The sequence below is a fragment of the Eptesicus fuscus genome, chromosome 1 (genome assembly GCF_027574615.1).
Source record: "Eptesicus fuscus isolate TK198812 chromosome 1, DD_ASM_mEF_20220401, whole genome shotgun sequence".
NCBI lineage: Eukaryota > Metazoa > Chordata > Mammalia > Chiroptera > Vespertilionidae > Eptesicus > Eptesicus fuscus.
The window spans coordinates 99,549,797-99,564,648 of record NC_072473.1 but is presented as its reverse complement, the minus strand read 5'-3'; the positions used below and the strand labels follow the sequence as shown (position 1 = coordinate 99,564,648).

Here is a 14,852-nt window from a genome sequence, read left to right as displayed (position 1 = left end):
GATGAACAACCCAGAAAGAATTAACATAATTATAAAAATAGTAGAGCTATAGGATTGGTACCAACATAAATGGGGATATTTCTTGGGATGTAATGGAAGACATGAGATTATAGTAAAACTCCCTATCATTTCTAATGATCTTTATCATGTGTGAGTACATATTCACATATGTAATAGTATTGCTAGAATTATCATGCCCACTTGTAAAAAAGGAAAAGGCATTTCAGAGAAGAGAAATTATTTGACTGAGGCCTCATGGTTAGAATGGGGAGAACTAAGAATCAAACTTATTTTTATCTAATAGTATATGACCCTATTATGGAAGCTTTGAAAGCCAAGGAGAAGAATTTGATTACACAATCATGGATAAATTATCACAAATAAAAAATGGTTAGGCAGGAAAATGAACATTTGACTGATATCAGTAAATGTGTCCTTTTCCCTTGACTAAAAATATTTAACCATTAACCAACTTTTTAAATTAGCTTCACTTTTATAAGTCAGATTATTGGAAAACTAAACCTTTTGGCTATTAAACTTATATTTTCTCTAAAATCTCCCTCTTCCTATTTAATTCAATCTAATTAATTCCATAATGCCACTATCTTGTTGAACATTGAAATACCCAGAGTCACCCTGATATTCAATTTTCTTTGCCCAACTCATCTATTCCATATAAATCTCATTGTCTACCACATTGTGGTTCACACATATCTATCTTCAGATCTATAGCTATTACAATACTCCAGACTCTTACAAAAGCATGCTCAGAATATTCTACTGGTTCCTGTTTCTTTTTTTTAACACTTTCAGTCCATCTTTCTTCAGTGTTATGTAGACAGTGGAAAGAAAATATTCCTTACAAAATAATTAACGCCTCTAGTTGCCACTGTATTATCCTATATAATAAAAGGCTAATATGCAAATTGACCGAACGGCAGAACGACTGGTTGCTATTATGCACACTGACCTCCAGGAGGCAGACACTCCTGCCTCTGTCACAGTGTTAAGGATGTCCAGAGTGCAAGAGGGCACAGGCTGGGGTGAGGGACACACCCCCTGCAAGTGCACAAATTTTGTGCACCAGGCCTCTAGTATTAAATAATAATAATGACGATGATAATAGAATTCTAAAAGTCAGTACTATGTCTAAATTTCCAGTGGGGAAATAGTTTATTATGGGAGGTAATAACATGATTCTCTAGTTAGAAATACCTGTGATAAATTCTTGGCACTAGCATTTACTAGTTATACGACCTTGGGAAAGTTACTTAACCCTTCTGAAATGCATCTTCATCATTAATGCAATCAAACTATTAATATTTTACATGCTGGACTGCTAGGTGTATTAACTGAGATAATAAAGGTAGAGCACCTGCCCTAATATTATTGTATTAAACTTTCAAATAACATACAGAATCTAATCTGATATTCACAAACCTATGAAATAGGCTGTGTGTTATCATCAATTTGAAAGATGAACAAGAAAGGCAGAGATGCTTAGTGTCTGGCCAAAAGTCATTTTGAAAGTGTTCAATAATGGGGTAGGACTAAAAAAAGTAATATTTTGTGTAAAAACCCTAAGATGTCTGAATGGAGAAGAGGGTAAACTGTAAAGAGTTGTATACAAATAAGAGTTTATCATTGTATTGAGGATGGCGATCCTCACTGAGCACTTAGTAAGCCAGGCTTTGTTTTAAGTGACTTACAAATATATGCCATTCAATCCTCTCAATGATTCTAGGTTTGGGACTATTTGTTTCCCTATTTAATGAACTGAGGTTCAGAAATTCTGAGTACTTTTTGCCAATGGCACACAACTATTACATGGCAGAGAGGAAATTTGAACTCAGGTCTATTTTAGCTATTAACACTAAAAATACCAAAAAAAGGAGGTGTTTTTACACTGTGTTTCCACATTAATGCAACACAAATCTCACATACAGAAAAGTTTCATCAAAATTGCTTCTAATTTGCTGAGACAAATAATCCAAAATAACAATGTACTCATACACTATGACCATAATAATTTATGAAGAAGTCCTTGGAAGAAGTTATTTATATCCAAATATCCAAAAATCAAGAACTCTTTGTTCCTCAATTTTTTCTGAACACATGGACAAAGACAAACTAATAAGTAAGATGTTGTCCACACACCTCCCTCACATGCTTAGACTAATTAAAATGGATAATTGTTTGTTCAAATGCTGTTGTTTTACCCAAAGGCAAAAACCTCCAAAGTAATGAGTCATTTGTCATTTACAAAAATTTTCTTAATGTCCAGTTTCCCACATGTAGTTTTCCCCCCATGCTACTACTACAATCTTAAAGACCCACACAAGGAGGTACACCATTTACTGTCCTCAAATGCCCTTCCTTATTAAAACAAAGAACATTACTTAAGGTAGTACCCCCATTCAATTGTCCCTCTACACTTGGAAAGTGAACATGGGATCAGTAGTTTATTCCTTACATTTCTGTGCATGTATAATTTTATATGAGGGTTATTTCTGTGCTAACTGTTTCTACATTCTTGGACAAATTATCCAAAACTAAGGTATTATTTGCTACCAAAAGTCCCTGATGACTTGGGTAAAGAAACCCATCTCAAATGGTACTTGCCTCCACAATGACACTATAAAGAATTATGAGCAAAAAACAAGACAATTTGTCCTCAAACTGTACCTTATATACATGATGTGACTTGAAAACATAAATAAGGATTTATTTGTCCTCAGATTTTTTGTGTAACTTGGCAAAATGACCATAAATAAACCCTAGATTGTCCTAATATTAGCTCAAGTATTGGAAAACCTCTTGAAATCTGGAACAGTGATTCCCAATCATGTGGCCATAGTCTGTCACAAACACCAATATGTAATGCTATCAATTCTGCTTGTTCAAATGGAAAATCACTCTAAATAAGTATATATGTAACCTATATCAATTAATCTTCAGCAAATTAATCTAAAACAAGGAGCTCTCTATGCACAGTCAGTATCTACATACACAAAGAAACGAGTTAAAAATAAATGTTGTCCTCAAAACATCACTACACACATGGCCAGGGAACTCTGTATGAAAAAATATTTTATTTCTTAAATTTACCTGTCTATAGAGGTAAAGAGGCTTAGGAGATGTTGGTCTCTAGCTTGTCAATGAATGCTGGGTCAGCAAAATACCAATTCAGATTTACTCATTCTCAAGTTGTCCCTGAACACATAGAAAAACATTACCTCATAAGACTTTTCTTGAAAGGAGGAAGTATTTAAACTATCCTTGCATTCTCTGGCAATGAGCTTTGAGAAAGAAGCTATTTTCCCTAAACAATCCTTTATTCAATAAACTGCCAAAGATTTTATTTTTTATAAAACAGAACAATAATGTCCAAAATAAAACACACATATATACATACATATATCAAAACTAACCTTGTATTTGTTGACAAACATCCACTCATTTGCTCCTGAAGCCAAGAGTAGAGGATCAAGATCCTCCTTCAGAATTTAATACAAAATATGCCTTCAATAGACTACCATTTGTAAAACTTCTTTGCTTGATTGATCTGCTTTCTCTGAGTCTCTTAAGAAACAAAAGCCTACCCTTCTAGCTGCCCCAAATTCTTATATAATATACTTACATAATATTCAATGATGAAGAAAGCCATCTCTTTAAACCTACATCAGGAGTTGTCGGGATTAAAATATTTGATGTCAGCAAATTTAAATTACCTCCCTCCAAAAGTTTTACTCTAGTGATCAAAACAATACCAAGCTAAGATAAATACTGGTATGCATTATCTCTGCAAAATTTTGTCCAGATGCAACTAGATTGAGGAAGGGCTACATTCAAAGCAAAGACTTGCCTGGACAATAATGGAAGAAAACCCTAGCAAAAGCTCAATAAAACCTCAAATTCTTATTGGCATTTGCAAGATGGGGGACAGCTGCTACAAGATAAACCTTAAACTTATATACCCATAAGTACTTCACAATGTGTGCATGGACTGGTGTTGTGAGAAGCAAGCCACAAAGCTCTCTTATAGCCTGAAATCTGTGTGAGGGGTGCCACAACTAAAGCTGAGGATGCTTTCGTATCTTGCCCATGAATAGGATAGTGTTGCAAGAATAGAAAGGAGTAATAAAACAGAGAGAGAGAGAGAGAGAGAGAGAGAGAGAGAGAGAGAGAGAGAGAGAGAGAGAGAGAGAGAGAGCGCAAATTACATGAAAAGGAAACTGCCATTATCTCCATTTCCCACTCCAATATCTCATTTTACTTCCTACAGAGGGGATGAGAAGAATGTGCAGTATAAAGAGCAGTAATGATTGTGGAATATATTACAGTTGACTCAAACAATGTGAGAGGTTTAGGGCCGCTGATTCCTGTGCAATTGAAAATCCACATATAACTTTTGACTCCCTCAAAACTTAACTATTAATATCCTATTGTTGTCCAGAAGCCTTACAAAGAGCATAAACAGATGATTAACATATATTTGTATGTTATATATGCTATATACTGTATTCTTAAAAAGTATTCTAGAGAAAATAAAATGTTATTTAAAAATCATAGAAAGAGAAGAGTCATTTACAGTATTGATTGAAAAAAATTAATATATAAGTGGACCCACACAGTTCAAACCTATGCAATTCAAGTGTCAACTGTAGCTTTATATTTCTGTATAACAAATTTAGGGGTGTAAAGTAACACCAACTTATCAACTCACCATTTCCATGGGCCATGAGTCCAAAACTTGTTGGCTGGTTTCCCTGCACAGGGATTCTTAAGTCTGAAATACAGTGTTATCCAGGTATAGTCTCCTCTGGAGACTTGACTGGGGAAAGGTTTGTTTTCATATTCCTTCAGGTTATTGACAAAATCCATTGCCAGTGGTTGTGAGACTGAGGTCCCAGTTTACTTTGCTGACTGTAGATTGGACACTACCCTTGGCACCTAGGACACTTAAGCCCTTGCTACATGGCCCTCTTCATAGGACCTCTCACACATCAAATATCTCTTGCCTGGAAGAACCCAGACCATTTTTTTCTCTTACGGCATTTATTTATTAAAAAGTTCTCTGCCAAGATTTCACATTAGTTTAAAATTAAAATCAGTCTTTACATTTTGCTACTGAGGTATCCACCTCAGTGTATCTCATAAAAACACCTTCTCCAGCAATCAGTGTTATCATCATCCATATGGTGATCCCATGGTCAGCCTCTTTGTTCCCTAAGTGAACCAACTAGATGTTAATACTGCTCTGCTACAAGGTAAAACCTCATAACTCAAACTTATTGAAAAAAGAGTGAAACTTCTGCAAAGTGCACTTTAAGAAGAGGTACTTTTTGCTTCTGAAAAAAGACCAGTGAGTCCTCTAAAAATAATAAAAGGGAGTATTTTACAGTCAAGCACATGATTTGGATTGAAGAATTCAGATGTTGCTTTGCTGGTCTAAGCTGTTAATACTCTTCTTGTTCCTCCTGTGGGCCCCCTTCATCAGGTATAACAAAGCCTTCATCTGTGGCAGTGGTTCTCAACCTGTGGGTCGCGACAAGTTGATAACTGCTAGCAGCGTCACCTAAGACCATCGGAAAACACAGATATTTGCATTACGATTCATTAACAGTAGCAAAATTACAGTTGTGAAGTAGCCACGAAAATAATTTTATGGTTGGGGGTCACCACAACATGAGGAACTGTATTAAAAGGTCACGTCATTAGAAAGGTTGAGAACCACTGAGTGGCATAGAGAATGTCCACACTCCTCTGCAATACAGGGTTGTTTTCCCCCTAGTTCTCTTGGCAAATCAATTTAAAGGTCCTTACCTTTCCAAAGTAGAAATCTCTTTCTTTCTCCAATTCTTTTAGGGTAAGTTTCAATATGCTGACCTGCTGCATCAGTTCAGTTACTTCGTTGTCCCCATTGCTCACACCAGGATTCTTTCGCAGCACACCTGGGCCAGCCTTAGGGGTTACAGCAGTTCTGTGTGTAGCAATGGGCCTCTGTGGAGCTGCACTGCTAGAGCTGAGAGGTTTCTTCGGTTTGTTCATAGCTGGAGCAACAAGGTTTCTTCGGTTTGTTCATAGCTGGAGCATCAAAGCAGTTTCTTGATCTTGTCTGGAAGCTACAGGGTCATAGTCTTTTCCATCATAGTTTGCATCAAAAAACTTCTTGAACCACTGAATGAATTCAAAATTGTCCTGAAACTTTCCTTTTACTAATCTATCCACAGGAATAATTTTGTCAACACCCATTCTCTTAAAACCTGTTTGTAGTATTTTGAGGTTCTGGATGTATTCATATTCTAGCTTAGCTTGAAATTTCACTTTCTTCAAGGCAATGGAGCCAGGGAATAGCATGTCCATAAACTGACAACAGGCAGCTCCTGAGCACAACTGTTAGACCTTTGTCAGAGTCAATTGCAGGGACTCATTGATCCAGGCCAGCATGTCATCTCGACTTACCTTATCACTGGTGACTGAAGTTGAATATACGCTCACCACCGTGCCCGGCTCTGGTTCTCCGGTTCCATCTTCCTCTCTTCAAACCGTCCAACCCTGCCCGCCCACACGATGACCTCACACGCCCCCCTGTTACCCACCCACGTAAAGCACCCAGACCATTTTTAAGGATTCTTGTGATTAGATAAGATCCACCTGGATGATCACCCTATTTTAAATGATTTATGATTTAAACTACCTCTGTCAAATCCCTTTACAGCAGCATCTGTCTGATTAAATAAGTGGGAGAAGGTAAGTTTACAACAGAAATAAGAATCTTGGGGGACATCTCACACTTTTTTCCCATGACATTGAAGTAAGTGAAACCATGATCACCTCCTGCTAATGAGAACATAGGCTCAAATTAAGGCACCTCTCATTAATGGTTGAGCACTCCTCATTTCATATTAATTATGTATTCTCCATATAGACAATATTACCCTCGGAGGGGTGAAAATTGATTTGGATACAGGGGAGAAATCTTAGATAATACAATGGTTTGGATTCCTCCAAAGCTCTACCTGACAAAATTTAATTCATTGGTATTTAATTTTTCTCATTAGGGAGAAGTTAAATTAATTGAAATTTATTTTAATTCATTCATTGGATTTAATTAATGAATTGATTAATTTATATGGCATTTAAATTTAATTTGTTTTTTTCTCCTTTGCAGTCCAGTATAAGAGAAAGGTTTAGTAACTCAGTTTTTAAGGATTTCCCTGCATTTGCATTTTACACAAATTTCTATTCTCATTTCTGGAACTGTCATAGTTGTCTCTGTAGCTTTTCTTCCTTTACAATGACAGAAAATTTACTTCCTGCCACCAGTACAAAGTGCATGATAACTTAAACACACTTAAATATTGGTCAATTATCTTTATCATCCCCTAAAACTTTTAATTATCCTCAATAGGGGTCTGATATAACTTTTGGATATATTAGATACATATTGTCTGCCAGTTGTCCAATAAACATATGAAAGGATGTTCAATGTCACTAATCATTAGATAAATGCAAATTGAAACCACAATGAGATATCACCCACACCTGTCAGAAAGGCTATCATCAATAAATCAGCAAGCAAGTGTTGCTGAGAATGTGGAAGAAAGGGAACCCTGGTACACTGCTGATGGGAATGCAGATTGATGCAGCCACTGTGGAAAGAAGTATGAAGTTACCTCAAATTAAAAATGGAACTGTATTATGGCTCCGCGATTTCACTTCTGAGAATATATATGAAGAAATCTGAAACACCAATTCGAAAGAATATATGCACTCCATGTGTTCATTGCAGCGTTATTTACAATACCCTTATTTACAATAGACAATATTTGGAAGCAATGCAAGTGTCCATCAGTAGATGAGTGGATAAAAAGCTGTGGTATTTACTTGGTGGAATACTACTTAGCCATAAAAAAGAAGGAAACCTTACTCTTTGCAATGGATCTGAAGTATATTGTGCTAAGTAAAATAAATTATTCAGAGAAAGCAAGTACCATATGATTTTACTTATATGTGGAATCTAATGAACAAAATAAACTAATAATGTGGAGACGGTTCATGGATACAGAGAACAGACTGACAGCTTTCATAGGGGAGGGTGTTGGGGGCTGGGTTGGAAGGGTGCTCATCTACTGATGGACACTTGGGCTGTTTCCAGATCTTAACTATTGTAAATAGCACTGCTATAAACATATGGGGTGCATATATTCTTTCTGATTGGTGTTTCGAGTTTCTTAGAATATATTCTTAGAAGTGGGATCACTGGTTCAAATGGGAGTTCCATTTTTTTATAATTTTTGAGGAAACTCCATACTGTTTTTCACAGTGGCTACACTAGTCTGCATTCCCACCACCAGTGTATAGTAAAGTTCACTTTTCTCCACATCCTCACCAAAACTAGTCATTTGTTGATGATAGCCATTCTGACAGGTGTGAGGTGATACCCCATTGTCTTTTTAAAAAATGGGCAAAGGGCTTATATAGACACTTCTCCAAAGTGGACATACAGAAGGTCAAGAGATATATGAAAAAATGCTCAGTCATTGACTTCATATATTTTAATCTGGTGCCAGGTCTTGGTTTTGTATGTATCTACCAATATTAATTCCTTTATCTTTGAGAGTAATTATAATTATAATGAAGTATGTACACTGAGTGGCCAGATTATTATGATCTCTGAACACATAATAATCTGCCCACTCAGTGTATATCCTATATAATAGAAGGCTAATATGCAAATTGTCCCCTCGACCAGGAGTTCAACCAGCAGGCAGGCCAGCCAACCGCCCATGTCCTCTCCCCCTGGCCAGGCTGGCCGGACCCCACCCATGCACGAATTCATGCACCAGGCCTCTAATATATATATACTGAGTGGCCAGATTATTATGTGTTCAGAAATCATAATAATCTGGCCACTCAGTGTAGACTAGAGGAGAGAATGTATAAAATAGTTAAGGCAAGAGAAATGAGACAATCAAGAAATAAACTTCTCAGGAAGGAACCGGGGGGTGGGGAGCTATTGACATTTAGTTTCTTGAGATCAGTGATGCAAAACTTCTGTCAGTAAAGAGGTACTTAGGTGAGATTACCCAATTAAACCCAATAATTTTTGGTACCTTAACAAGCTTCAGGTTTGCCATGTGTATTTACCTTTGTTATTGGGAATGTAACTTTATTTTGGGGAAATTTCCAACCTCTAACCCCACCCCCTTTTCGGTAAGGGCTTGAAAGTAGTTATACTGCATCTTTTCTTTGTGTGACTGGACAACACCTGCTGGAATTTTGAAAAAGGTTGGTTGCTTTATTTTGAAGAGGTCTAGAATAAATGCAGGAGACTTTGTCCATGATCATCTTGGGTATTTTTTCAGTCAGTCTTTTCTCCCTGACACCTCCTTGTCTACCCCACCCCACACAAATACAAACATTGGATCTCTTTATTCAGATATGTTCAGGACATTTAGATCATAGACCTTGCATCATAATAAATAGGGACAAGAAGCTGGGTTGCCTAAACAAATCTCATTGAAAAGAAAACTGGATGTTGGTGCTTCAGCCAAGATGAATGAATATGAAATGTTGTAACCTATTACCAAGTTATAATCCAGAAACTTGATGTTCCCACTTCTCTCCACCTAGAACCTTAAACATGCCTTGCTTTTTTTTTTTCTCCATCCAAAGTTCAACGTAGCCAGTAGACTTTTTATGATAGGACTGGCTGTTTCCCAATTGTCACAGAAATTAACAAAAAGCCAATTAATACAAATGTTTTTGAAGATGTCCCAGAATCCAAAACAACAAAGAGACTCCAAATTATAGTCCTCTCATAATTCCTTATGAATATTAAATACCTACATTAAAGCAATATGCTCTCAAAAAACGTATCGAGTTTCCTTCCTATTGCATGAGATTAAGAATAATGTGCCCTTTCTGTATGATATGGAAAATAATCTATATTATTATGGAAACCCTTCTATATAACTAGAGTAAAATTATTTATTCTATGTGAAATGGATTCCTACCTCCATCCTCCTCAAATTCAGTTACAATAAATTAACCATGGCTGTCTGCCAAGTTGTATCTTGTTTTGTTTGGTGTTTTAATAAGCTTAAACCAGTAGCTGTGCATGTTTGTGCAATTCTAAACTCAGGATTTATATATGTAATTTTTAAACTGAGTAAAAAAATGTTAAACATATATTTAATTAACACATGGAAAGCCACTGAAAGAAATATACTGAGTGGCCAGATTATTATGATCTCTGAATGCATAATAATCTGGCCACTCAGTGTGTGTGTGTGTGTGTGTGTGTGTGTGTGTATAATAATATATATATATATATATATATATATGTATATATATATATATATATATGAGGCCCAGTGCATGAATTCATGCATGGGTGGGATCCAGCCAGCCTAGCCAGGGGGAGGGGATATGGGCAGTTGGCTGGCCTGCCTGCTGGTAGAACTCCTGGTCGAGTGGACAATTTGCATATTAGCCTTTTATTATATAGGATATACACTGAGTGGCCAGATTATTATGCATTCAGAGATCATAATAATCTGGCCACTCAGTGTAGGTCTTAGTTTCCACATCAAGTTCAACCTTATTCCCCTGTTCGCCAATAAACTTCCAGAAGCTGGTTTATAGTGAATGCTCAGCACTCCTGCATCCCTAAACTCATCGTTTTACCACTGGTTTGGCACTTAGTCTATATCATTGTCTGATGTCTTCCTTTCATATGAATGTTGTCCTTTTGTATGAAACAGAGTCAGTCATTGCCAGCAAGTAGCACAATAGCATGTTTCAGTTTCCCACATATGCCAGGCTTTTTCAGAACTCTCAGCCTTTGGTTATACTGTTACTACTCTCTGGAATATACTTGCTTATAATTTTCTACCTTAAAAATTTCTTCTCATCCTTCAGGATATAGCTTAGTTGTCACCATCTATGGGAAGCCTTGCCTGACCCAAACCTAATCCCATAAGGGCTCTTATCTGTTTTATTCCTGGCACTCTGCATGTGCCTCCATCTTATATCTATCACAGTGTAATACACTTGCCTGTTTAAGAAACTCTGGCTTGACCCAGCAGGCATGGCTCAGTGATTGAGCATCGACCTATGAACCAGGATGTCATGGTTCCATTCCTGGTAAGGGCACATACTTGGGTTGTGGGCTCTATCCCCAGTAGGGAAGGTACAGGAGGCAGCCAATCAATGATTCTCTCTCATCATTGATATTTCTATTTCTCCCTCTCCCTTCCTCTCTGAAATCAATAAAAATATGTTTAAAAAAATAAATGATGTTCAGGGAGCCTGAATAGTACCTGAGGGACAAATTGGGGTGACACTGGTTTGCAAAACCATACAGATCTCAAATGTACTACTCAACAAAACATCTGCACACTGGGTCATGTCCCATTTCCCTCCCTTTGCCCACCTCCACCTACCCACCACCCCACTTTCCATCTGGCTGTCACCACCCTGTTATCTGTGTCTATGTAATATATATCTACATGTATTATAGATATATATTATATATAGATCTATATATAATATATATAGATATATAGATATGTATATAGATCTATATTATGGAAAATTATATACATATAATGTGGCCATTATATGTATATAATTTTTCTTAATTCCTTAAATTTATTTCATCTACCACCCTCCCAATTTCCTTTTCCTTTGACAGCTGTCAGTTTGTTCCATGTATCCATGCCTCTGTTTCTATTTTATTCATTAAATAATATCCAAAATTCTGGTTTCAATAGAAGCTGAGGGTTATAGCTATCAACACAAGAAAGTCTAAGTTAAGAATAAAACAACTCAAATTATAATTCTGAAAATGCTTCATTGAACTATATTAATCAATTGATAGTCACTTATTCAAAAAGCCTGTATTTTACTTGATACTAATTAGTGAGTATAGAAGCAGATAAGTAAACTTGACATTATTAATTATCCCTAGTACATTGTTTTAGAAGAGAGAATATAGCAAGCATTGATGTGCTGAACAGGCTGATCGGTTCCATGAAACACACACACACACACACACACACACACACACACACCAGCTCTGAAATTGAATAGCATATGTTTTTAAATAGACTAATATGATAAGGCAAAATATGCTTGAATTTTTAAAAGATTAAAATCATAATTCAGTTAATGTTGAGGCTTGAAAATTTTCAGACATACTATTTAAGGGATTGTTATTTGATTCTAGTTAGAATTTAGTTAGCCCTTTAGGTACTTGTGTTTTATCCCCAAGCTTTAGAGACAAGCCAAAGTAGAGAGAGTTTATACATTTTTAAAAGTATATTTTATTGATTTTTTACAGAGAGGAAGGGAGAGGGATAGAGAGTTAGAAACATTGATGGGAGAGAAAGATCGATCAGCTGCCTCCTGCACACCTCCTACTGGGGATATGCCCGCAACCAAGGTACATGCCCTTGACCGGAATCGAACCTGGGACCTTTCAGTCCGCAGGCCGATGCTCTATCCACTGAATGAAACTGGTTAGGGCGAGAGTTTAAAAATTAAAAGATGACCCTGAGGGAACATTAATCCAGAAACTGTGCTGCCTCAACAATTTTATCTCAGAGAAATTGCTAAATAAAAAATATACATGTAATAATGAGTTGGTCTACATTCCACTTAGTTACATAGTTGGATTTCAATACATACATATTAAATTGATTTACTGAGTTGTACCTTATTTAAGGTGTTGTTAGATTTTAGAATCTACTTTTGGAAGAGTTATTAATATGGTAAAATGGCATCTATGGTCAGTCAATAGAGCAACTCCATTAACACAATATCATGAATAGACAGTAGACATTTACCACTAATATTTCTTAACCAATATTTATAGTAATTAGCATTTGATTTAATCAAGGTGAATAAAGTGTAGACATGTGACCAGCAAGATGAAAGGCCTATATTCAGGTTCTAAATGTGCTTCTGATTTGCTTTGCATGGTTTGGAAAAGTCATATAAAATCTGCATCTCACCTTTCCAGTGTGGCTCAGTAGTTTAGCATTGACCCATTCCTGGTCAGGGTACATGCCTGGGGTTGTGAGCTTGATCCCACATAGGGGACATGCAGGAGGCATCTGATCAATGATTCTCTCTCCTCATTGATGTTTCTATCTCTCTAACCCTCTTCCTTCATCTCTAGTATCAATAGAAATGTATTTTTTAAAATCTGCATCTCAATTTCCTCATCAGTAAAATTGAAGTAAATAGCTACCCTTGTGGTCACCAGAGTTTGGTGTGGCTTGTTACACATAACTAGACCCTCATTTCTATTATTGAATACTGTTCTATAGCAATGAATTTCAGCTTCTTATACTCTTTGATTATGGAGATAATCTAAAATATATATGTGTACAGTTTTATCTGAGAGCACATTTTGAGTACTGATATATGCATTTAAACCAGAAGTCCATCTTCTGGCTATAACACATGGATGCTAGAGTATTTTCAATTACTAATTTATGTTGACTGTTTTGCTATAAAATATAAATTATTACAAAACACTAAAGATCAAATAAAATACACTAGCCAAGGATGCCACTTAGAAAGTAGCTCTCCTAGTTTTCTGTATCCTCTTTCCAAATCTAAGTGTTGATAACTGAATGTATGACTAACTCTACTCGAAGGTATAAATAATCATATGAAACCCTTTGAAGGAATGAATAATCGAAAACAAACTCTATAATCAAGCCAAGCATATGTCTCCATAAAGTATTCCAACAGTAAATACTTTAAAAGAAATTATTCATTTCTTCTCTGTGAGGTATAAGAAACAGATTTAAAAAATCTACTTTTTCTTTTTATTCCTGGGCATAAATGATTTACAAAAATGCTTAGGTGCCCTGGTCAGTGTTGCTAAGTGGATAGAGCATCAGCCCATGCACCAAATGGTCAAGGGTTTGATTCCTGATCAAAGGCACATACATGGGTTTTGGGTTTGCTCTACAAACCCAGTTGGGGCACATGTAGGAGGAAACCAATTGATGTGCCTCTTTTATCTCTCTCTCTCCCTCTCCTCTCACTCTTTCTCTCTCCCCCTCTCTCTCCCTCCCTCTCTTCCACTCGCACTGAAAAATCAATGGAATAAAATATCCTTTAGTGAGCATTAGCAAAAAAAAAATATTTAGAAACTTTTAAAATTGTGTTGACAAACCAATTTCAGAGATTCAGAGTTTAGTGGATCTTTGTTTAAAAAAAAAAAAAAGGAAAAAAAAATACTTGATATAAAAAATAAGCTATTGCTTTGTCTTTTCCATCTTAAACATAGAGATGTTTACAGGGAAGGCATTTTTTAAAAAAATTACCAGGATACTTTCTTTACCACATACTGGAAATGTTAAATGATAATGACACTTAAAAACAACTGGTTCAATAAGAGTAGTCAAAGTGAACATTTTTTTCTTGTTCCCAATCCTATATAAAAAGAGGTAATATGCAAATTAACTATCATACCATCACAAGATGGCTGCACCCACAGTAGAGGTGGGGTTCCCATAACACAAGATGGCTGTGCCCACAGCAGAGGTGGGGTTCCCATAACACAAGATGGCTGCACCCACAGCGAAGGTGGGATTCCCATTATGAGCGATCAGCAGGTACCTGAGGCTGCATGGAGCGGGCTGGGACAGGGGACCTGAGACTGCACCCCCCACCCAACGGGGCTTGACTGAGGACCTCAGGCCACACCCCCAAACCTGGCCTGGGCCAGGAAAACTCAGACTACACCCCTGCCCCAGCGCCAGGCCAGGGGACCTCAGGCCATGCACCCCACCCCGGCGCTGAGCTGGGGGACCTGAGGGTGT

General features: G+C 36.7%; 1 pseudogene; it reads right to left on the bottom strand.

Moving 5' to 3' along the window:
* Nucleotides 1-5,454: 5,454 nt before the first annotated feature.
* Nucleotides 5,455-14,852, bottom strand: part of LOC103301844 (microtubule-associated protein RP/EB family member 1-like) — a 32,572-nt pseudogene continuing 23,174 nt past the window's right edge.